Source organism: Jaculus jaculus, chromosome X, assembly GCF_020740685.1.
Source record: "Jaculus jaculus isolate mJacJac1 chromosome X, mJacJac1.mat.Y.cur, whole genome shotgun sequence".
Taxonomy (NCBI): Eukaryota; Metazoa; Chordata; class Mammalia; order Rodentia; family Dipodidae; genus Jaculus; species Jaculus jaculus.
Window position 1 is genome coordinate 70,502,234 of NC_059125.1, and position 25,872 is coordinate 70,528,105.

Genomic DNA, 25,872 nt, shown 5'->3' on the forward strand with positions numbered 1-25,872 from the left:
TAGTTTATGGCAAGATCTGCCATGCTTCACCCCAACAATGAAACTTCCAATCAAGACTATACGCTGAAATAAACCTTTTCCTCTGTTCATTAACAAAGACCCAGGAGAAGAATGAATTTTGAGAATGAAAACACAATCAAAACAATGTGCATTCAGACATATGTAAACAAAAATAATGAGCATGACTAAAATTTCAAGAACCTAGCCTGGCATGGTGGCACACACCTTTAATCCCAATACTTGAGGAGCAGAAGTAGGAGGACTGCCATGAGTTTGAGGCCACGCTGAAACTACAGAGTGAATTCCAGGTCAGCCTGGGCTAGAGCGAGACCCTACCTAGAAAAAAACAAACAAACAAAAAATTCAACTTCAGTCTGATTAAGAGACCAAATTTAGAAACCCACCTCATAGCAGGGAATGCTGAGAAACATTGAAGAGTTCTAAGCAATTTATTCAATGAAATTATAGCAGAAAATTTCCCAAACCCAACTCTTTGGAGTTGGGCATCTGTTGGCAGTGGCTCCTGCTGCTGCTGTGTGAAGTCAACTCAACTAGGTTCAACTCTTTTTATTCAGTATATATATGCTTTAATTCTGGCTGTGCTTTTTTGTTAGGTCATAATGAGGCACTTTATAGTCTACTAACTTACCCAAAGGTTTTTTTTTCTTAATTATGTATATTCATTTGCCTGGTTTAAAAAGACCCTGCTGATTTGTTTTGGTATAAATGAAGTATATAGAGAGATTGTGGTGGTTAACAATGGATTAGAATATGGAACATAGAAATAGGATAGGGTTGAAACCTATTCATGAGATATGGTTCAGGAATAGAATCTTGTTGGACAAAATGAAAGTGGAGCAGAATGGAAAACTACTGTAGACATTAGGCACAATACAGCCAAAATATAGCACAGACAAGAGTGATATTTGTGTAATAGACTCCATAGAAGAGACACGTGACAGATTTATGTGAGTAATGAGAAGAGTTTAATAGTTATTATTTATAAAAATATGGGAAGCACATAAGAAAATCAGTAGGGAGAGTGCTGTGCCCTACATATAAAGTACTTCAGGCAGGGAGAGGGCACTGGGATTGTGTAAGATTCATGTGAGGAAAAGTTCCTTAAAGAGCCATTATTTTGGACACAAGCAAGAATAAGGCAGATATAAAATGGGTGTCCTAGAGCCAGATCACACATTCTTTGCAGAACCAATTGTTATCATCTCCTTAAATTCTACTTTCAGTGAGTGGCCTTTCATTGGGTGTTTAAATTCTAATATAATGTATGTCAAATATTACAAATAAGGAGTTTTTAACATAAAAATCTGCTTGATAAATATGTTACCAGAATATAACTGAGCCTTAGAAATTTTTCAGGAGAGCAGGATAAATTGCATTCTTCCCATTGGTTCTCCACTTGTTTCTATATTTGTGTTGTTTCCTTGTACTTTGCTAGGCTCAGACTCTAAAGCTGAAAAGTACCATGTTTGCTCTGGCTCTTGACTTTAGGCCAAGACACATTCTTATTGGTAGTTATTTGTAATATTAATGCTTGTATTGCTGAACTTGCTTACTTGCATCTCTGTGTTTAGCATGAAGATAAAAACATGCTCTGATTAGTTTGGTTTGTTTTCTAAGAATGATGAGACAAACATGTACTTGGACCTCCTTTCATGCATATTTCACACTTTTTCAGTGAAAAACAAAACTATCCAGTCATTTGTCAATCAAAATCAACTGAACTCCAGCTAATATGCAAGTATGTGACCCACAATAAGTTAATATTTTAAACCACTGGCTTTGGATTGGGTTGTTATACAAGAACAGCTAACTGATAAAATATAGTTAAGAGAATACATTTCCTCATCTCACTTTCACATCAACAGACAATTTATAGATGTTATACTTTTGGTTATTTCTTCAAAGCTTATTTTCTATGTCTTTGAACATTATTAACCCGTGTGAAAATGGGAAATGGAACATGCTTGCCCAACTATCATATACTCAAACTAATTGAAGGCAATTTGAGGAATAACGATAAACACAGTGAATATCCAACAACATTAGCACCTGATATCATAGGTCTGCTTAATTTCAGGTCTTTTGTGAATAGTATATACAAGTTTGGGATGAGGGCTGAATTATTTGAGATAGTAGGAAACATTAGGTAGGGTTCACTGTTGCTCTTCACATTCCCCCATGCAGTGCATGTTATCACCATTTAACACATTAGTCAACAGCAAGTTTTATTTTCAAAATGTAATAAATTTATCCTGGTCAGTCATTTTTATGATTTCTCAGGGACTTGGTCAATTTCTGACAGTGAAGAAGCATAAAAAGGAAAATGAAACAGTGTGATTCAGAAAGGTGTCCATAGAAAATAGTGTGTTTTTGGAAGGTCCTGTTGAGTCTTCCTAAGTTAATGTGCAGGGTTTTAGAAGAAATGCATGAGGAAGAAGATGCACTCCCTTATGCTGGAGAGAAAACGTAAACTTGAACTGAGCTCATCTGTGTTAAAGCTAAAAACAATAGTCATTAATTTGCTTGTGAATACTTGAATTTGAAGAGTAACTCAGGGAGGGGTTAATGCTTGACACATATTTATAAGTAACTAGTGTGACTTTTTTTTAATGTCTAACCAAATGTTTGTTGAAAATATGAAAATAACGTTTTTAAACAATGGAAAACTATGAGCTTTACATATTTTGTACCATTTTTTGCCTATTGTATTCAAATCTGGACTGGGAAGTTTGGTATGTATGAGATAAAAATTATATATAAAATATGTATTGCATGAGCAAAGAAGTCATTATCCCCTAAGTTTAAGTTAGCTCAAAATCATAAAGTTGTGACATTTTAAGCAACAGTAAGACACATAAGATTATTAGTTGTGGAGATTGAAAGACTATTTGTATTCTTCAAACTTCACCACAATTTCCACGGTAGCCCCTGTTGTTACTCAAAACAACACCATATGACCCATGCTGCCCATATGTAGATCCTTTGACAGTTCTTTGTCTTTGATACTCATTCCAAAAGAGACTTTTATGCCAGAAAATCCACTCTTCCTACATACCGAGGCAACACTAAAGGTTAAGTACCTGAAAGAATGAAAATTACCTCAATGGTTGACAATTAATAGTTTTATTCTTTAAATTCTGCAATTCATCATGCTGGACTACTACCCCTCAATTGGACCTGTTCTCCTTTACAGTTTGGAAAATGTGGTAACAGATAATGCAGTAATATTATTAGTTTTATACTTAAAACTTATTGAATATCAAAAGACACTAAAGCACATAAAGATTCAATAGCAACCAAAAATAGGCCTCTATAAAACTACTAATCAAAAGACTACATGGTAGTGTGTAGTGTGTTTGAAAGGGTTAGTTGAGTGACTTATACAGAAGTGTAAAAAGAATAATAATAACCAGAAACATAGTCTAATGATTGATTTATACCACAAAACCTCATCTTTAACTTCCTGGAAACAAGGAAAAATGCAAACTATATGGGTTGTCTAACTTGCTGACAAAGCAAACCATACGTTGTGAGCATTTCTTAAATCTTCAACATTATACTTTCTTTATGAAAAAGTACTTTGGTTTTTCATTTTTGAAACATTTATCCTTTTATTATAAGACTCAGTCAGTTCTGTCCTAGGGGGTAGGCTTATATCCAGTTGTGATCATTTAAGTTTTTAGGGATAGTGTCATTAACAAGCCAAACCAATTTGATTTCATATTGAGAATGTTGTGGAATTTTTGATTTCTGAACTTGTAACCGAGAACAAGAACAAGGCAGTAACAGTAGCAACTTAAAGTGGGGTAATGGCAAGAAATGTTGGAAGAGGATAGAGAGATTCAAAACAGATTATAACTTTCATAATTTATTTTTTCTACAGGTAAAATTTAAGTTATATAAAAGGATAAACTCTAACAATGTCCTTTAATTACAGATATTCAAAGTAGGGTATTTCAAGCAAGAGAAATAGAAGTGATGATTCTTTACATGGGAAAAAGTTGTTAGAAAGTTAGAACTTCTGTGCATTTTTATTTTTAATTAATTAATATATTTGAGAAAAAGAAGAAAAGAGAATGGGCATGTCAGCATCTCCTGCCACTGCAAAGGAACTCCAGACACATATACCACTTTGTGCATCTGGCTTTATGTGGGTACTGGGGAATAGGACCTGGGTTTTCAGGCTTTGCTAGCAAGTACCTTTAAACTCTGAGCCATCTCTCCAACTCTGTATGTATTAATTTCATTTATAAATAATAAAAAAATCATTTTACAAATATTTAACCAAGGAATTAACATTATTATCTGCTGCAAATAATTACTACAATCTATTTGAAGCATGTGCATGAATGTGTTAAAAATATTTTATTTATTTATTTGAGAAAGAGAAAGAGGTAGAGAGCATGGGTGCACCAGGGCCTCTAGCCACTGCAAACGAGCTCCAGATGCATACCCATCCATCATATGATCTGGCATATATGGGTACTGGGGAATCGAGCCTGGGTCCTTAGGCTTTTCAGGCAAGCACCTTACCTGCTAAAGCCATCTCTCCAGCCCCATTTTTTTTGCATAAGGGCTTTTAACTGATATCTGAGACTAAGCCTTCCAAAACTGTGTTAGCTACAACCCTAATATTTGATCCATTTTCTGAAAGTGAAGGAAATACAAGAATACTATATGTAAGTGCATTTTGCAAAAGCAATCAAGGTGTTACATTTAGAAAACATTACTTCTATATACAAGTCTAGGATATTGAGATTCTCTCAATTGATGCAGTAATTTCTTTGACTCCATTTATAACTTATTAAATACATCACAATAGAAGAGACTAAAAGCTTAGTTGTCCCATGTGTTTCAGTGCATGTAAAATGAGAAAGTTGTTCATGAAAATATGAAACTGAATATGGGATTTAATTATGTTGTATAAGATAAAAACAAAAAGAAAAAAATATTATTACCTCAATATTTATGCTAACTTTTTCATCAGGCTACTTTTAAAATTTTTTTTCTAAGGTCAGATATGTTCTGAAATTTTTATAATCACAAAAAAGATGCATTTACTCAGCAGTAATGTAGGAAAAAGTGTATTCTTGGGAGCAGGACTCTCTCTTCTCTTTAGTTATGGAAAACAATGCTACCTTTGTATCTATTCAGTCAATTAAAAGATCCAAAGACAAGATTCCCCTGCATGTTAACCTCTCACTACTAATTCCTGAATTCCACATTAGAGAATCAGTTTGTTGGTTTTTTTTTTTTCAGTTACCTACCTCATGTCCATACCCAGATGTCTTTGTGTTAGTGTATTTTGCCTGGAGGAAAAACATATTTTTTTCAAACCAATCAGAATAATTGAGATTATCAGGGTATTTTTCACAAAGGGCTGAGAGGGGTGAGATATGACACCAAATCTGGATTCTTTTTGACTTTCCCATAGGCCAGGAAATCCTAAATATGCCAGGGCTCTAAAGTCATCCCTCCCCAGTATGCATCTGTTTCTCTGACTCAATAGTATTTATCATCTGTCATGTCTTTAGTAAACTGTACAATCTCAAATGTAGTGATTCACCCCAGCTTTTCATGCTTCCATAATCGATTGCTCCACAAGCATTTGAGCTGGAAAGCATGCAAGCTGTGTGTATGTCCACCTGGTGTTTGAGACAACCTGCCAGAACCTAGATATATGTTGTGAATTGTGTTATTCTGCCAGCTGGAAATGGAAAGAAAGAGGCAGAAAATGATATAATTCCAGAAGACACCAAGATACTGTGGCAGTTAAAGTTTTCCCTCTGTACCAGCAAATATACAACACCTGTGATGTCTAGCTTTCTGTTTAACAGAAAGTAAGGAAAAAGTGCATTTTGAATGTGAAAATACTGAGAATCATGGCATTTTTCTGAGTTAAAGATATAAAGACCAGCAGGTTTGGTTTTTGTTCTTCCATTGTTTTACTGAGTGGTCTTGTACAAGTTCTTTCTCCTTTCTGAACCTGAGACTAGAATAAATCTTCATGGGGTTCCTACAACCCTAATAGTTCTTTGCATTACATATATTTGTCATATCAAAATTGTGACATTGTAATTTTGCTGAAGTTGTGATTTTATTCTGAAACACGCAATTTAAATGACCTAATTTGATATTCCTCAAAATATGTCTTAAAACTAAATCAGACTACTAAAGATTTTATATATTCAGCCTAAGAAATATTATTTGTAATCTTTTAGCCTCTACTTGCTATCCTTCCAGGCCTCTGATATAATCTAGTTTTATATAACCTATAATCTTTTTTTTAAAGGTAGTGTCTAGTTCTAGCCCAGGCTGACCTACAGTTCACTATGTAGTATCAGGCTTGCCTTGAATTCAAAGTAATTCTCCTACCTCTGCATCCTGAGTCCTGCCGTTAAAGGTGTGTACTACCATGCACGGCTGGTCATTTTTTAGCAACTAAATTACTTATCAAACTTTTGGCTTGCTTTTGTAAGTTACTATTCTTTCTGCTCATTTTCTTTAAATTAATTCTGACTTTTTTCCACTTCCATTCTTATCATCTTCTCTTGAATTGACATCTTGAGTCTTATCATACCTATCTACATGGGTCTATACTCAGGCATTATGTCACAGTAAGTACCTCTGAAAATCTTCATAAAAGCAGTAGTATCACTGAGAAAAGATTATATATCACTTTAGATTTCTGAAATTTAACAAAAAGTTGCAACAATCCCAATGATCTTTGTGGTCCTGGGCAGTAATATAAATGATGACGATGACTGGAATATATAAGATTTATTAAAAGTTAACTACCTTCACTTGGACCAAGCATGCATATTACTTCATTAAAGCCTCAAATGAATACATAAGATAGGTTCCAATTATTATAACCATTTTGTACAAAGAAATATTAAGATAAAATGTAAAATAAATTTCCTAACATGATACTTGTGCTTATACATATCTACTAATGTTCAGAACTTTAACTAAGATCCCAGGCATTCTGTCTCTCATGGCCTGAAATTCCCCTCTGTTACCGCTAATGATTAGCTTACTGATACCAGTTCTTAACTGCAATCCTTAAGTTCATTGCATTTGTTTTCTGACCACTAAGGAAGTCTTGTGCACCATCAAAGTAGTTTAGAAACTACTTTTACATGTTGCATTTAAAAAATATATATTTTCATTTATTTATTTGCAAACAGAGAGAAATGGAAGAGAGCCAGAGAGAATGGGTACTCCAGAGCTTCCAGTCACTGCAAATGAATTCCAGATGCATGAGCCCCTTTGTGAATCTGGTACTGGGGAATTGAACTCAGGTCATTAAGTATTGCAGGCAAGTTCTTTAACAGCTAAGCTATCTTTCCAGCCTGAGACTGTATTTTTATGGCTATACTTGGCTTGCTGGAAGCTGTAGCTAGCAAACTTTTATAGCCTGGAGCCAAGAGCCACAGTCACTCAAGAGAAAGTAGCAGTCAAGCAGCTGAATATGTTGGAAGAGAATTTAAAGGTGACCTCCCTAGCCAGAATTGCCACTTGCCAAGCACAAACAGCTGCCATTTGCCTTTGCTGGAGGAGGTGGGAGCTAGAACACCTCCTTTGCAAGTTGGTTTCTCTATGTCTCATCTCATAATCACTTAAGCGGCTGTTTCCATAGACACCCACATTTCAGTTTCCCAGCTTAACCACATTCAAACAAGAATGCAGGTCTTGGTCGCAGCTGCTGCGAACTGTTTCCCCATGTATCTAACAGGCATGGCTTATCTGCCTTCCTCTTTGTATGCATGAGGATTGGGGTGGGGGTTGAGGTTTCAGAAAGCTGCACTGAGACATTGTCTGAAACACTCTGGGTGGGGGTGGGGCAATGGGTGGCGTTTGCTCCATAAGTGCACAAGGAAAACAAGCTTCTTTGGCTGGAACACAGCTATGGATTCTGGGAGGAGCCACAGGGGAGGGTGGTAGTGTGGGGGAGTCTGTGAAGGCACTGAAGGAAAACTAAAAAAATAAGTTAATGAAATCCATGAAACTGTTTAAATATGAGCTTGAAACTAACTAGAATCATTTGAAAGAATTTAATTAAATACGGGTTGAAATCACTTGTCTATTGAGAATCTAGGAAAAGACCTATTTATTGGAAATTTCCATAGCGTAACAAACTGATAGCAATCATCTAAAAACCTATTTTGTGAAAACACACATCAATACACGTGCATTTCTCTATGAATCCTTTGAGTACATCCAGAACAGAAGGTATGCTCATTTGTGTTCATTCCACTGAAGTTAAAAAGTATGTAAATGTGACTGACATCAAAGATTGTTTCAGTGGAAACAATATTTTGGACAAGGATAAAACTTGGTCACAAGAGTACGTGATAAGGAATGATGTGTTTTAAAATAATAAAAAAAATTGCAACAACCTTATGAAGTAGGGTCTATTATTACATTTTAATTTTTCGTTTATTTTTATTTATTTATTTGAGAGTAATAGACAGAGAAAGAGACAGATAGAAAGAGAGGGAGAATGGGAGTGCCAGGGTTTGCCACCACTGCAAACGATCTCCAGACGCGTGCACCACCTTGTGCATCTGGGTAACGTGGGTCCTGGGGACTCGAGCCTCAAACCAGGGTCCTTGGGCTTCAGAGGCAAGTGCTTAACCGCTAAGCCATCTCTCCAGCCCTACTATTACACTTTATAGATAAAGAAGCAGCCATAGAGGAATTGAATGTTTAGAGAACATTTTCAGCAAGTTGTTGGCATCAATCTGTTGCCAAAGTTGGAGCTTTTAACCATTACAATTAACAACAATTCTGAGTCAAGTAAGAAAATGTTGCTACCAACTTATCTGACTTTTTTGTGAAGTGTATGAATTTGTTAATAATATGCTGTTTTATGTCAGTGGGTAAAAGGTGAGAATTTAGATAATAAAGATATTTTAGGTTGTAAGTAAATTGTCATTTGAAAACTGATTAATATTTGATGCAAGAATGAAAACTTTGTAATGAACTCAGCAGAGACTATTCCTCTGGCTTAGCCAATAACTGTTAAAACAGTGTGTGATTTAGACTATGCCTTGGAATATACTTCCTTAACTGAGAAATGTGATATTTAGAAAAATTCTTGAATAATATTTGAACCAAGTCTTTAAGATATCTTTCCCTTGATTATTGTTTCCTGGTCCATGGAAAGAAAGTATTTACCCAGTACATTCATTGTAATTTGCTTGAACTAAGGCTTTTAAAAATTGTATTTACTTATGTGTGTGTATACATGCATACCACATATACAGCACTTTGCATCCAGCTTTATGTGGGTGCTCAGGAATTTGTCCCAGGATGATAAGCATTGTAAGCAAGCACCTTTAACCACCTTCCCAGCCTCAAACTAAGTTTAACTCTTATATTTGCATGCATTGGTGTGCTAGTTAGTGGATTACAATTGCTACCGACCACCGACAGAATAAATTAAATGATTATTTAACCAGTTTGTTATGCTTAGAGACAGATTTTCCTGCTCATTGAATCTCTAAAATTGGACACATTTTCCCATATGAAAATATAACTTTTGATAAACATAATTTTTGACACTTCTTCCAGAGAGATTTAAGATTACTACCATTGAATGTACTCAATAATGTTAGAAATGTGTAGACTGGGTTGGAGAGACAACTGAGCAGTTAAAAGTGCTTGCTTACAAAGTCTATAGGCCCGAGTTCAAATCCCCAGTGCCCACATAATGGCAGATGCCCAAATTGGATATATGTCTATATTTCACATGCAGGCACACGAGGTCCTGGTGTGCCTGTCCTCTCTGTCTCTTCCTCTTTCTCTCAAATAAATAAAAATAATCTTTTTAAAAATGAACAAATGAAATGCATAGATGTTATATTTTTAATACTCACCTATACAAATATAGTAATATTACAAGTTAAATTTTGCAAAAAATCAAGAATACTATAAAGATAAACAATTCGCTGGCCTAATTCCTCATCTTAATTACAAAGTACTTAGGATAAGTTTCTATTGCTTAAGGGCCAGCTTTATCTTTATGATCATCATCATCATCACTGTTCTTTATCATTCATGTACAAGGTAAGAAACTTGAGTTAGCAATGAGTTTTAATATTTAGCTATGTGGCAGAATTATTGATAATATGGAAATTAGGACCAGTTGCTTACAATTGGTTAAAAGTTCTTAAATTTGTTGAACTCAGATTACCAGGCCTAAAACTATATATATATACAAAGTGATAGAGGACTCTGCTAAAGGATGAGATATTCCTTTGTCCCCTAGACTGAAACTATGACCCATCTCAGCCCCAAAAGTGCTGGGATTACAGACATGAAACCATTCCTCCTTCCATACATATATTTTTAATTGGGCAAACTATGAAATCCCTGGAGGCTCCATTATAAAATTCAAGCTAAACTGAGGTCATGAAAGCCTTGCATTCTCTTGCACTGCCCACTGCTGCTGATGAAATGTGACCTGATCTACTACTTAGGCCTCTCCAGGTTGAGGGATTCCATGTATTCGGATTTCAGTCACACTTAGGAGAGGAATGGGAACTGGCAGACATTGAAAGGCTGGGATTCAACTCAGGGATTAAGCCTGTAAAAGAAGTCAGGGAAATATAGGAGAAAGGGGAAGGTATGAGATGGGAGGGGAACTTGATCACTTGCCAACCATGTTAGTCAGACTTTCCCTAGTCCACATATAAATAGTTTGCTATTTTGAGATCCCCTTCACTAAGCACAGAGGCTGCTATGGAAATATTTTAAAAATAATAATAATAAATAAGATGCATGCAATGTATGTGTACAGACCTCCAAAATCATGAAGTAATAAAATAATTTAGAGTATTGAGGCTCAGTTGGAAATGGCTAGGCATATGGACTTATTCATTAGTCACATTAGCACTTGTCCATTTCTTTCCCTGAGTCACCTGCTTTCACTGAAACTTGTAAACATAGGCAAATAGAGAATCTTTCAGAGGTGACATAAATGGCTAGAATGTTAAGCAGGTTTAAAAGTCGGTACTATAAGAACTACAAAGATTTTTTTTTTCACCAAGTTAAGCAACAGTGTGGGTGGCACTATTCAGTACTAATGGAAAATGAGGAAAGGAATGTTAGTATACAGAGTCCCCTGCCACTTTAAGGTGCCAATGAGTTCATTTCTTTTTTTTTTTCCTTCTTGACTATAACTAAATGTGAAAAGCAAGCCCTTAGATGTTTTCATTTAATCAGTTAAAGATAGACAAATGTAAGCCATATTGACCTCATTTCCTCATTTACCATATCTTTTTAAAAAATGCTTTATTTCTTGGGCTGGAAAGATGGCACTATGGTTAAGGAGATTGCCTACAAAGCCAATGGATCCAGGTTTGGTTCCCCAGGACCATAGGGAAAATTGAGATATGGAAGAAGATATGGATGAGATAAGAAAAAGTCATTTGTAGGAGAAATTTGGGTGTGGACACAAGTATAAAAACATTGCTGTTATTGAAAAAGAGAATGTTACCATTCTTCATGATGTATAAATATTTCTTAAAAAAACAAATAAAATGGCAAATAAGGGAGCTATAGAGATGGCTTATTAGTTAATATACTTGCCTACAAAACCTAAAGACCCAGGTTTGATTCTCCACTGCCCACATAAGCCAGATGTACAAGGTGGCACATGTGTCTGGAGTTTGTTTGCAGTGACTGGAGACCCTAATATCCCATCCTCTCTCTCTCTCCATCTCTCTCTCTCTCTCTAAAATAAATACATAAAAAATTAAAGGGTCAGGCATGGTGGTGCACATTTTTAATCCCAGCACTTGGAAGGCAGAGGTAGGAGGATTTCCATGAGTTCAAGGCCACCCTGAGAATACATAGTGAATTCCATGTCAGCCTGGGCTAGAGCAAGCCCCTACCTTGAAAACACAATTAAATAAATAAATAGAATTCAAGATGCATGCACCATGGTGAATCTGGCATTAAAAAATGATTTATTTCTTGAGAGAGAGAGAGAGAGAGAGAGAGAGAGAGAGAGAGAGAGAGAGAGAGAGAGAGAGAGAATGAGCATGTCAGGGCCTCTAGCCACTGCAAAAGAACTCCAGATGCATATGCCACCTTGTACATCTGGCTTATATGGTCAGTGGAGAATCAAACCTGGGTCTTTAGGTTTTGTAGGCAAGTATCTTAAGTGCTAAGCCATCTCTACAGCCCCATTATTTGCCATTTTATTTGTTTTTTAAGAAATATTTATACATCATGAAGAATGGTAACGTTCTCTTTTTCAATAACAGCAATGTTTTTATACTTGTGTCCACACCCAAATTTCTCCTACAAATGACTTTTTCTTATCTCATCCATATCTTCTTCCATATCTCAATTTTCCATAAAACTTGGTTTTCACTTTTAATAATGAATGTACTCTACTAAGGACCCCTAATGACGTCCAGACTAAAACACAACATGATATTTCTTCAAGCCCTCATCATAGTTGACCCTTTTCAAATGTTCAGCCTTGCTAATATCCATCTTTTAAAACTTTGATCCCTTAATGTTCCATTTTTTAAATTATTTATTTATTTGAGAGAGAGAATGAGAAAAAGAGAGACAGAATGAGGGCACTAGGGCCTCTAGGCACTGTAAACAAACTCCAGATACATGAGCCACCTTGTGCATCTAGTTTTATGTGGGTACTAGGGAATCAAACCTGGGTCCTTTGGCTTGGCAGGCAAGCACATTAACTACTAAACCATCTTTCCACCCCCTCCCTTAATTTTTTAATTCATCTTTATTATCTTCCTGTACCTGTGTATATGTCACTTGTTGTCCTTTGGACATAATTCTCCCTCTTCCTAGCCCTTAAATATTATTCTCTCCCCAGGATACATTTTAGGCTCATATATATTCTCATGCTACATATTAATACTGATAAAGCACATTTACATTTATTATTTCAACTACTACTTTTATACTAATGATTTTTACCTCTGTATTCTTGGTTCTATCTTCTTTTTCCTTTGGCTCTTAATGTTATTCTGAACTCTGTTTTGACCAAAGACAAATGCATAACTGAAAAAATTCTGTTCTTAACTCTACATGTTTTATACATGTGAAAAAGATAATTTGTGCTACATTATTTTATTAAAAATGAAAATCTGAGCTAAAGTCACCTGGGAACAAATGAAAAAATGAAGGTGATATATTTGCTTAGATTCCCAGAGAAGGTAGGTCAAATGTAACCTCAAGTGGCTTCCCTCCATGAGTTTACACCAGAGCAGGACAACTTCTTCCAGGAGTTCTCAGTTCCCAAGATAGGTTAAGGGGTCTGAGAGTACAATGCCCTTAAGAAATAAATGAACCTTGAAGGTAGGGCACAGGGTCTTGCTACTCTCTTGACTTCATTCCTAAAAGTTGTGTTCTGCTGCTACTTCCAGAGACAGCTTAGTTCTTACAGAACCTAGAACCTCCTCAGACTACAAAAGAACTTGGTTCTCCAATTATGTCACCTAATCTGCCACTAATGCACAATTTTACTGAAAAGAGTCTCACCTAACAGTACACATTTTTTTCTTTTACCCAAACCAGAGATAATAGTGTTTGTTTTGTCTATAAGAGACATATTAGCATAAGAAGTTAGTGAGATTATAGATATTATTCACCTATAGGAGCCATTCATTAGTATCTATTTTTAAAAGGTACAGCAAAAATACAAATCATGAAAAATATCTATGTGGATTGAAAAAAATAGGGATTATAAGGCAATGTTAAGGAGTTCCATTTACCCCAGTGAAGAAAAAGTAACTGGGTACCAATGGCCCTAAGGGGCCTTTTAAATACTTGATTTCATATATTACTTCATTTAACACACTTAAAATTGTCTTTCTATTGTGGACACAGCAGAGTTTTGTTTGGGATTTTGGCTCATTCTTTGGATTTTATTCTGAGTTGCAAATGTTCAAGTATCTCCTTCCTGCTTTTGGTGCTATCCTACCATAACTTACCAAAAATATTGCAACATAGATGCATGTAGACACCTATAAAAGTAGAATTATCAGAATGACAACAGATTTTTTTTTGACGAAAAAATTAAAAGCCAGGAGAAGTTGATATATTTCAAGTTATTAAAGACAACTGACTATCCAGACTACTATACCCTGCAAAGCTATTTGTCATAATTGAAGAAGTAAGAACTTTCCATGATAAAAAACAAGCTAAAGGAATACATGACCATTGAATCAGCTCTACAGAAAAAAAAAATACTTGAAGGAATACTTCAGTCTGAAGAGAAGGAAAGCACATGCATGAGGTGCAGGAAAGAATAAAATATGATATAATAATAGTTCATACAAGAAAGGAATAGGAAACTACCAAGTACTACAAAATCAACAAGAATGACAGTAATTAATATAGACTTCTCAATAAAAGCTCTCAATATTGTCTCATTTCCCTAATCAAAAGATACATACAAGCAGAATGGATGAAAATGCAAGATCCTTCTATATGTTGCCTCCAAGAGCTCACCTTTCCATAAAAGGCAGACACTACTTTGGGATGAAAATATGAAGAATATGAGACCAAACTGGCCTGGGAAACATGAAAATGTTGATGTTCTAATATCTGACAGGACAGACATCAAACTAACATTAGTCAAAATAGATAAAGAAGAACACTTTATACTGATTAAGAAAACAATTCAACAAGAGGACATTACAAATCTAAAACAATTTGCAGTGAATGTGGGTGAAACAAATTCCATTAAACAAACATTACTAGATATGAAGTTATAGATTAACCAAGCACAATAACAGTGGGTGGCTTCTATACCCCACTCTCCCCAATTGACATATTATCTTGGCAAAAAGAGAAGTATCTGAATCAAATGATACCTAGCAGATATGTCTAAGAGATATCTATGGAACATTCCATCCAAATGGTGTAGAATATACAGTGCTTTCAGCAACTCATGGAACTTTATCTAAAATAGATCAATTAAGGACACAAAACATATTTTTAAAAAGACAGGAAAATTGGAAGGATTCCTTATATTCTATATTATCACAGGGAAATAAGACTACTAATCAACAGCAGGAGACACCATAGAACATGCACAAATTCATGGAGTCTAAATAATATACTATTGAATAATCAATTAAAGAAGGCAATGCTGAATCCAAGAAGGAAATCAAAAAATTCCTAGAATCAAATGATAAGGAAAACAACATAGCACACAATAAAGGCAATCCTAAGAGGAAGTGTATAGCTGCAAGTTTAGGCACTAAGAAAGGAAAGAGATCTTAAATAAATAATTTAGTGATATATCACAGAGCTTTGGAAAAGGACAAGCAAAACCAAAATCAGTAGATGGAAAAAAATAATTAAGATTAGGGCAATGATTAATGAAGTAGAAAGAAGCAGACAAAATAATATAAAGAACTGATGAAACACAGCTGAGTTTTCGAAAAGATAAAAAAGATTGATCAACAGTTAAATGAATCAGAAGAAAGAGAAGGGCGGGAGAGATAGCTTAGTGGTTAAGGCCCTTGCCTGTGAAGCCAAAGGACCCATGTTTGACTCTCCAGGTCCCACGTAAGCCAGACACACAAGGTGGTGCAAATGGCACAAGGCTGAAAATGCACAAGGTAGCACAAGCATCTGGAGTTCGACTGCAGTGACTGGAGGCCCTGTTATGCCAATTCTCTCTCTCTCTTTCTCTCTCTCTTTCTCTCTCTCTCTCTCTCTCTCTCATTTTCTCACTCCATTGGAGAATCTGCTTCTCTTTTTCAGATAAATGCAGATCCTAAGGAGAGAGCTGCCCCATCATACCTCAAAAGGGGACCGACTGAAACTAAGGAAAATTGGTGCAATAAGCAAGGGTGCTGTTTTCCTGATGAACCGGATACCAGCACAAAGGGGAAGGAGACCAACGCAGAGAAAAATCAACTCCTACCAAATCAGAGAGCCAAAGCCTCAGAGGCCCCCAACACCTCAGCACTGAAGCAGACCAAAAATGAACCCAACATGGCTCAGGGGAATTTTGCGGAAGAGGGGGCAGAAAGAATGTCAGAGTCACATGTTGGGTCATGATATGCAGAGACATTTATCGTACCAATAACTGTGGGCTAACTCCACAGTGCATGACCCATTTACATCCCAGTGCCTGGGGTGGAATACTCCCATTGAGTTGTTTGTCAGGCAAGACCTATATAGTCTCCCAAAACAATACAGTCAATTGCCAATTCTCTCAGTTGTCACCAAACCCCGCTGGTAAGACCCTAATGTTAAAGACACCATAAACTTCAGTTGTAGAACATAGAAAAATCACATTGGAACTAAGAAGGAAGTCTTCTCTCTGCTGGCAGTTGTCATAGTTTTGGAAAGTGCTATGCAGCCTGCTCAGGGAGAAAAGTCATCAACAATCTTAACCAGTAGTGAACCTTGCAAGCTATACAACTGGCCAGCAAGGCAAGATGTGCCCTCTGGTGCAATAGTGGCATGTCAGTTTTTGGTGCAACCAACTGATCTCTGATTGGATTTGAGGACTGCATCATTTCAGGCTTGGTACTCAAAACCTAGTCAAAAGCCTATGGTTGTGAAGGCCATAGGCATTAGTGGGGAAGCTACTATAGTTGATTGACTAAATGGATACATTGTGTCCATAAAACTGCCCTCTAAGTATTTATGTTCTGCCCATAGATTAGTGCTATTATCATTTTTGTTCAGAGAAACTTTTGTTTGAAGATGACAATGAAAACTAGAGATACTCAACATTTTTTCAGCATGCTGAGAAGTGACAACTGAGAGCTCAGCATTAAATGAAACATTACCATAATACCCACCAAGTCTCAGGAGACATTGCACAAGAGGTGGTACAAAGAGTCAGAGACAGGAAGGAGTGCTTTGGAATTACTGTCTTCAAGACACAAAGTGGCCATTGCATTCATGACCTAACAACAGCAAATGTTACATACAAAAGACCTGAGCAATATTGAAACCATCAATGTGCTATCATGGATGATGGACAAAGACAATGAAACAATGATTTCAAAATAGAAGAGAGACTAGTTAGAAGTTTAGTGGAATGCGGATGGGGAGGGGGTACAAAAGAAAATAATGAGAGGGGAAAATACTTCATAATTTAGTTTTTCTTTTAGAACCATTTATGAAATCACAAAATCTAAGAGTTGACATTAATCTCATTAATCTCAAGGTTATCTGGTTCTGTGATCTTCAAGTTCCAATCATTCTTGTTTCCTCTTGTGTGGTTTTTCTTTATCTGCTTATCCCTGACTGATAAATAATAGTTTACATACCTTTTTGTTTTGTTTTGGTTTGGTTTGTCAAAGTAGGGCTTCACTCTAGTCCAGGCTGACCTGGAATTCACTATGTAATCTCAGGCTGGCCTCGAACTTATGGTGACCCTCCTACCTCTGCCTCCAGAGTGCTGGGATTAAAGGTTTTTGCCACCATGACATACATTTGTTTGGTTTACTCACATTGAATTGGATTTAAGGTTATTTATCGTTGAAAAAGAAGCATTCAGCTGGGCGTGGTGGTGCACGCCTTTAATCGCAGCACTTTGGAGGCAGAGGTAGGAGGATCGCTGTGAGTTCAAGGCCATCCTGAGACTACAGAGTTAATTCCAGGTCAGCCTGGACCAGAGTGAGACCCTACCTCAAAAAAAAAAAAAGAAGCATTCATTTTATTGCCACATTTTCAAAATATTACTAATTCCATAAAGACATAAAGAACTGGTTTTGGGGACTGGAAAAATGGTTCAGTTGGTAAAGCACTTGTGTTACAAGCATGAGGACTTGAGTTCAATTCCCATAATCCACATAATATTATTGAGTGTTGTGGGCCATGCTTAGAATCATAATTCCAGGGACATGGAGATAGATCCTTGGAGTTTGCTGGCTAATTATTATTCCTAATTGATGAGGTCCAGGATAATGAAATACTGTTCTCAAAATGAGGTAGATATTATACCTGAGGGTGACACATGCACACCCACCCACACACATACAAAAATGCATATGCACATGCACAGACTACACATAAAAGTAAATAAAACTTACTGGATTTTTATAAAAGATATCAGTTATACTATAATAAATTAATTTTTAAAATACTCTTTTTGCGCAAATTTCCTGGAATAATTTTGTTATCAAATTATATAAAACAACCTCAACTCTAACTTCCCTTGATGTTCCCGGAACATGTAGAAAATATTATTTTCTTTCTTGTTTAAGGTCACACAACAGGCTATGACAAAAATAAGGCTGATTTGTTCACAGGAATGTTTACTGTCTGGGCCTGATACCATCTTTTTCTGTATACCCCACAGAGACAGTGCTTCAAAAGCTGCTTTTTTTTTTTTTTTTTAACAGATCTGTTAACTGGAGTATTTAGATCCACATCCCTGGTTATAGATTTTGCTGATGAAACAATACAGGCTTAGAGAGACAAGACCTGAAATATGACACAAGACATCAATAGAATTTCAACAGAAAAAAAAATGATATAGACATATCTGCAAGTGCAAACCCTCAATCCCTAGAGACAAAAGGAAAATCTAGACACAGTACTCATATCCCTAACAGCTGCATAAATCTCATGGGTCTCTGAGACAGCAAAGAAGGCAACCAAGACAGGAACACCAGCTTTAACTACAAGCTATTGGCCTGAGAGAAAGTTGGAGCATTAAAAAAATGGAGCTACTGCCAGAGATTTATCAGCCATTTTCAAGATATAGTTGTCTGGATTTAGTAAACAATCAGTCAGTACCCTATATATCTCCATTTATAACATTGCACATATGAATTTAGAGGAGATACTTAGTTTAATAATAGTTGAAAGCCAAGCATAACCCTCAATATGAATTAGGGTAAGAGGATTTTCTAACTAAAATTAATACTAGTTTATATAACTTAACCAATTTGGTTAGTTAATTAAAACTTAGTAAATTTGCAGTAATGATTCCACATAATTTTAACTTGAGTTGCAAAATTATAAAGGGACTGAAGGGCAAATTAGTATAGTTACGTTAATATAATTATACAAAGAACTTAAAGCCAGATACATACATCAAGTATCATTAGAACTGTGGTCACAATTCACGTCTCCCAATTGCCTATTCAAGACTATTTCTAAATCTTACCTTTTGTTTAGATATCACCTTTTTACTTCTTTCTCACTCTCCACCTTACTATACAGAATATTCTTAAATCAATATCGATTCTTTTAAAACTAAAATAACAGTGATCCACTTGAGTTTTTCTAGAAAATAAAACTCAGTCCCCAAATTCATCAGTACCATTTTTGCTGCTGTACAACTTCATTTTTTGGCTCTATTTCTTCATATCAACTCCTATCCAAAACTGGCTCCTAAGTAGTTAATTTCATTGTAAGTCAGATCTGATATCTCTCTTTCCATGCACCTGGCTTCATTTATCCTTGTACTTTTCAACATGTTTATACCCCTTACAACAAGCTAGACTTTCTAAAGTCTCCCTGTTCCTCATGACCTTTACTTCCCTGGATCTGTTTCTTTTTCTTGAAATGTTTTCAAAACATCAATTGTTTGGTTAGAAACTTATTCAAGGAGAGAGAAGCCCTTTTTATAGGAAGAACTACTGTTTTTTGTTTGGTTTGTATACAAGCAAGCTGGTTGGTGCCTTTCTTGGAAAATTGCCCTTTATGTCTCAAGAAACAAAAAAGTAAATTAAGCATGAAAATTTTTAAAAATCATGGTAAAGTAAAAGAAATCCAGCTTCCTTTAGAGAGTAAAGTACCATCCTACCACCCATGTGTTTGGGTGTCAACAGATTAGCTACTGGTTTTAGATAAAAGTAAGGAGCACATTGCATTTTACAAAGTGGAAGCAGTTCTTGGCACTTTCCTACCTTGTTTTCTGGAGCAAAAGATTTGCAGAAAAACAATTTCAAAAATGAATGGATAAGTTCATCCTATCCTACCTCTAAATTATCACCTTAATGATTTTTTCTAACTTTTTGCTTTCTAAGTAATTTATCCTTTGTGTTTGGGAGAGGAAGAGACTTCTGTACATTAAGCTAACATTTTTATTTGCGTTTTGTTAGTGGTCATGTCTTTTATACAACCACAAAGCCCAAATATAAACCTTGATTGTAGATGTTTAAAAAATATTCTTTTGGGGGAGAGTCAATATATTTTAATTGTAATATGAGTTCCAGTTTCCCTTCTCTAGATAGGTTTCATGGATGCTTTCCTGGGTCTAACTAGACCCATTAGCATTCTGTGTATAGCCAGATGTTGAATAAGTGCTGATAAATAGTTTTTCATATTCCTTGGAAAAAAAAGTAAAACACAGAACAAATGCTCACATGAGTTTAAAAATCTACTTTCAAATAAATTGCATTAACCCAATTGTATTAAGAATTATCTCATCTGGGCTGGAGAGATGGCTTAGCGGTTAAGCACTTGCCTGTGAAGCCTAAGGACCCCGGTTCGAGGCTCAGTTCCCCAGGTCCCACATTAGCCAGATGCACAAGGGGGCGCACGCATCTGGAGTTCGTTTGCAGAGGCTGGAAGCCCTGGCGCGCCCATTCTCTCTCTCTCCCTCTATGTCTTTCTCTCTGTGTCTGTCGCTCAAAAAGTAAGAAAAAAATTCAACTTAAAAAAAAAAAAAGAATTATCTCATCTGTTCTCTACATTTATAAACATAAATGTTCCTCCCTTGATTTATTGGTTTTTCTAGGTAAAATTGAAGGAATTTACAGATGTGATATAGTGTGAGTATAATCTTTCTCTTAAACACAAAAGCCTGCATATTAGTAGGTAACATGTGACATCATATAACAATTTGCAAATAAGTGCACTCTCCTTAGAAAGTCATTATTTATAAAAACTTTCACAGATATGAAATTATGAAGAATCTTTAGCATGGTCAATATCTTGGAGATTTCTTTTATTTCATTTATTTATTTATGAGAGAGGGAGAGAGAGAGAGAGAGAGAATGGGTATGCCATGATCTCTAGCCACTGCAGACAAACTCCAGATGTGTGTGTCACTTTGTGTATCTAGCTTTACCTGGGTACTGGGGATTCAAACCTGGGTCATTAGGCTTTGCAGGCTGGCACCTTAACCACTGAGCCATCTCTCCAGCCCAAGATCTTAGATCTTTAAAATCTGTAAGTTACAGGGCTGGAGAGATGGATCAGTGGTTAACACACTTGCCTGCAAAGCCTAATGATCTGAGTTCTGTTCCCCAGTACCCAGGTAAAGCCAGATGCACAAACTGGCATATGTACCTGGAGTCCATTTGCAGCATCTGGAAGCCCTGGCACATTCATTCTCTCTGTCTCCTATCTCTCCCTGTATGCAAATAAATAAATAAAATTATTTTTTAAATCTATAAGTTACAGACAATATCTATATAGTGGTGCAATTTTCTATTACACAATCTTCCCCCAATATGTCATATAAAAATTCTCTGTTGTAGAGATGGTTTAATATACTCAAAAATGGAATGGTAGGATGGCTCTAATAACCTCATATAAAAGCCTTAGTAATAAAAGAACATACTAAAAACTTTGTGCTCATTTGTCTTTCCTCAATTTCTTCCAATTTCTACTGAATTACTTAAAAAAAAAGTTCTTAAAATATATTTTTAATCATATATGCTGCTATTTGATAAGAATATTTCCTTGATATGTTATCAGCATAGATATAACTTACTGGACTAAGTCATTATTATATGAGGAAATACAGGTTAAAAAAATCTATAAATCTTGTACTCTCAGGCAACTCTGATAACATCTAACACTGTGACTACTCAGGGCCTCACAATATCGTTCTGTCAGTCAATTTCTAAAACTCCATTAATATTCTGAATTTAAATAGCCAAAATGATTCAAGTTCTATGAGCCTATCCTTTGTTATTATTCTATTAGCTAGACTACAATAGAAGATGACAATCTGGTTTCTTTAAACACGAAGTATACTGAAAAATTGAGTCAGAAGTAGAAACTTCAAAGGTAATGAAATGTTTTGAGCATGATTATTTCTATCTTCTGAGGAAATGTTTCCTGTAACTGCCTACCCAGGAACACATAATAATTATTTTAAGACAATAATAATATGGTTTCATCATTGTGACTACTTAAAGGGAAAGCGCCAATTTGAATGAAATGCTCCCAAAGCCTGTGGCGCCCTCTTCTGACCTCTCACCCTCCAGGGTGAGTCATGGCTTTTATTTCTGAAATGCCCTGGGGTGTTAGTGTTTTTGATTGCCTCATAGGTTATTACTCAGGTCTTAAAATATGCAAAAATTTATCTGACCCATGAAAGACACTGAACCTGAAAGAAAAGTATGGCTATCCATCCATGGTGAATACTTCGTATTTTATTTTAAGTTTCTATTTAGAAAATTGACTGTTGCCCTAGAGGAGAATAACTTTGAAAATTGAAAGATGATGAACATTTCAACCAGTCCTCATAAGCAAATATTATGAAACTAAGAAATGTGAATTTTCTGCTAAAATTTTAAATGAGGTAAGAAGGAATAATTACTGCATTAAAATTTAAATTCAGACCACTCACTGTATGCCTTACAGCAGAGAAGCAAATCAGGCTGTCCTACTTACATGGCTTTCATTTTATATTTAAAAATAACCCTAAAATTCTCTATTTAAAGAGGTGTTCTCTAAAAAATAAAAATTCTACTAATTTGTCACTCATTCCCTTCTACTACCCACTTATGCTAATCTCCTTCCTATGCTTCACAGCTATTCTTGAGGGAAAATTTTACAAAATGGCTTCCACTCTCTTTGGCAGTTATAGAAGCTAATTCCATATGCCTCATTTTTAGGCCCATCATAGATCTTATTTTCCTTACTATTTTTACTGGTGTATATTATATGTTGAGCATATCACCCTTTACCCCCAACACACTCTGTTCCCTTTACCCTTTCTTTTCTCACTTTCCCCCTTCCTGGTAATCTCCTTTGTCCAGCTAGACCATTTCACTTCTACTTTCATTTAACATATGCACACATGATTTTATGTAACTATTTATAATCTAGAAATCACAAATGGGAGAAAATATATATTTATCTTTCTAAGACTGGTTAAACTTGCTTAATATGATTATAACCAGTTGCATATATTGTTTTCTGAAAAAAGAAAGTTCTTTCTTTTGTAAAAAAAAAATATTTTTTTTATTTATTTATTTTAGAAAGAGGGGGAGGGAGAGAAAGACAGAAGAAGAGGCAGATAGAGAGAGACAGAATGGGTGCTGTAGGGTCTCCAGCAACTACAAACAAACTCCAGATACATGTAGCACCATTTGTATCTGGCTTACATGGGTACTGGGGAATTGAACCTGGACCGTGAGGCTTCATAGGGAAGCCCTTTAAGCCATCTATACAGCCAAAGTTCATTTTTCTTTACAAAAATATTTTATTTTTATTTATTTATTTGAGCACGCGTGCGCGTGAGAAAGAAAGAGGTTGAGAGAGAAATAGGCAGGTAGAGAATGGGCACACCAGGGCCTTCAGCCACTACAAACAAACTGTAGACGGGTGTGCCCCCTTGTGCATCTGGCTTATGTGGGTCCTGGACAATCAATCTGGGTCCTTTGGCTTCTCAGGCAGGCAAGCATCTTAATTGCTAAGACATCTCTCTAGTCCCCAAGTTCATTCTTGTTCATGACTACCCAATAAAACTTTATAAATAGATCACATTTTCCTTGTATATTCCTCTGGTATTGGATACTTATGTTGGTTGCATACCTTAGCTATTTTGAATACTGCCTAAGTATCTTTGTAAAATGCTGACCTTGAGTCCTGCAGGTAAGGACCCAGGAGTGGTATAGCTGGCTCATATGATAGACCTATTTTTTTTTTTTTTAAGGTAGAGTCTCCCAGTAGCCCAGACTTACCCGGAATTCACTATGTAGTCTTGGTGACCTTAAACTCACATCCATCCTCCTACATCTGCCTCCAAAGTGCTGGGATTAAAGGCATGCACCACCATGCCCAGCCTTATTTCTACTTTTTTTTTTTTTTAAAGAAACCTGCATACTGATTTACAATGAAGTTGGACTAGTTTACATTACCAACAGCACTGTCCACATGCACAACAGCATTTGTTCTTTCGTTTTCTAATTACTGACATTCTGACTGGAGTGAGAAAGAATTCCAGTGTAGTTTTAATTGGCATTTCTCTGATGTATAGTGAGGTTGAACATGTTTTCATATGTTTATTGGATGTTTGTATTTCCTCTTTTGCAAATTGTCTATCCATTTCATTAGCACATTATTGATTGGATTGTTTGTTTTCTCATTGCTCAGTTTTTATTTTTGAGTTCTTTGTATATTCTAGATATGAATCCTTTATCAGTTGTATAGCTAGCAATGGTTTTCTTCCATTTGTAAACTGTATCTTAACTCTATTAACTGTTTCTTTTCCAAAGCAGAAGTCTTTTAATTTCTGTTTTAAAATATTTTTATTTATTTATTTGAGAGAGAGACAGAGTCAAAGAGAAACAGGTAGAGTGTGAGTATGGGCACATTAGGACTTCCTGCTGCTGCAAAGGAACTCCAGATGCATGTGGCCCTTTGTGCATCTGGCTTTACGTTGGTACTGGGGATTCAAATCTGGACCTTTAGACTAGACTTTGCAAGCATGTGCCTTTAATCTCTAGGCCATTTTCACAGCCCAAGAAGTCTTTTAATTTCATGAGCTCCATTTGTTGGCATTATTTCCTGAGTAACTAGAGGATTATTCACAGCCTCCTTGCTATGGATATGGCTTCAAATGTTTTCCCTCCTTTTTTTTCTAATAATTTCAGAGTTTCTGCTCTTATGTTAAAGGCTCTGGTATATTTTAGAGGTGATTTTGTGCCAACGCCATGCTATTTTATTATTGTGGCCTTATAGTATAACTTGAAATCAGGTTATCTTTTTGTTCTGAATCGATTTGGCTATTGATGATTGGTTTTGCTTACAAGTGAATTTTAAGAATTTACTTCTGTGAAGAATGATATTGGAATTTGAACAGAAATTTCACTGTAGATTGTTTTTGGTAAGATGTGCAATACTGATTCTTCAAATCTATAAGCATGGGAGGTCTTTCCATCTCCTGGTGTCTTCTTTTTTTCTCTCATGTGTTTTAAAGTTTCCATTGAAGATGTCTTTGGCCTTCTTTATTAGAGTTATTCCATAGTATTTCAAGGTAATTTTCAATGGGATTGTTTGCTTGATTTCTTCCTCAATGTGTTTGATATTGATATATGTTTCTGATTTACAAACGTTGATTTTGTATTCTGCTAATTGGCTGGAATGTTTGTCAGTTCTAATAGTTTTCTGTCACATGGCCTTTTGCTTCTTTTCTGTTTCTATGTCTATAATCACACTATTAATATCTTATCTCAACTAGACTGTACTGTAGTGATACTCATTCTACAAATTTAAGCTCAACAATTTAAACTCATTTTAGTATTCACTCTTCTCCCAATGTCTGATTGTTAGCATGTTAGAATTTTGATTTGCCCCTCATTAGGACATTAAGTTTTATAATACACCCATATGTCTGATCTGTTTTACCAAGTTTCTCACAAAAACAGGCTGATCAATGATGATCTTTGAATTCCCAAGTTTTCATTCTGTTATATTTTCTAGGAGTCATACCTAGATCAGACTAAGAATTTGTTTCAGTTAAACTTAATTAATCAAAGTAATTAATTCTTGGCCACTTCTACATATTTTTTTAATTTGGTGCTCCAGTACTATTTTCTGGATGATTTTTAGATTCAAAATATAATGACTGGTGCTTTTTAGTACATAGTTATATAAAATCTTGCCATTAGTAGTGTTAATTTCCTGAAA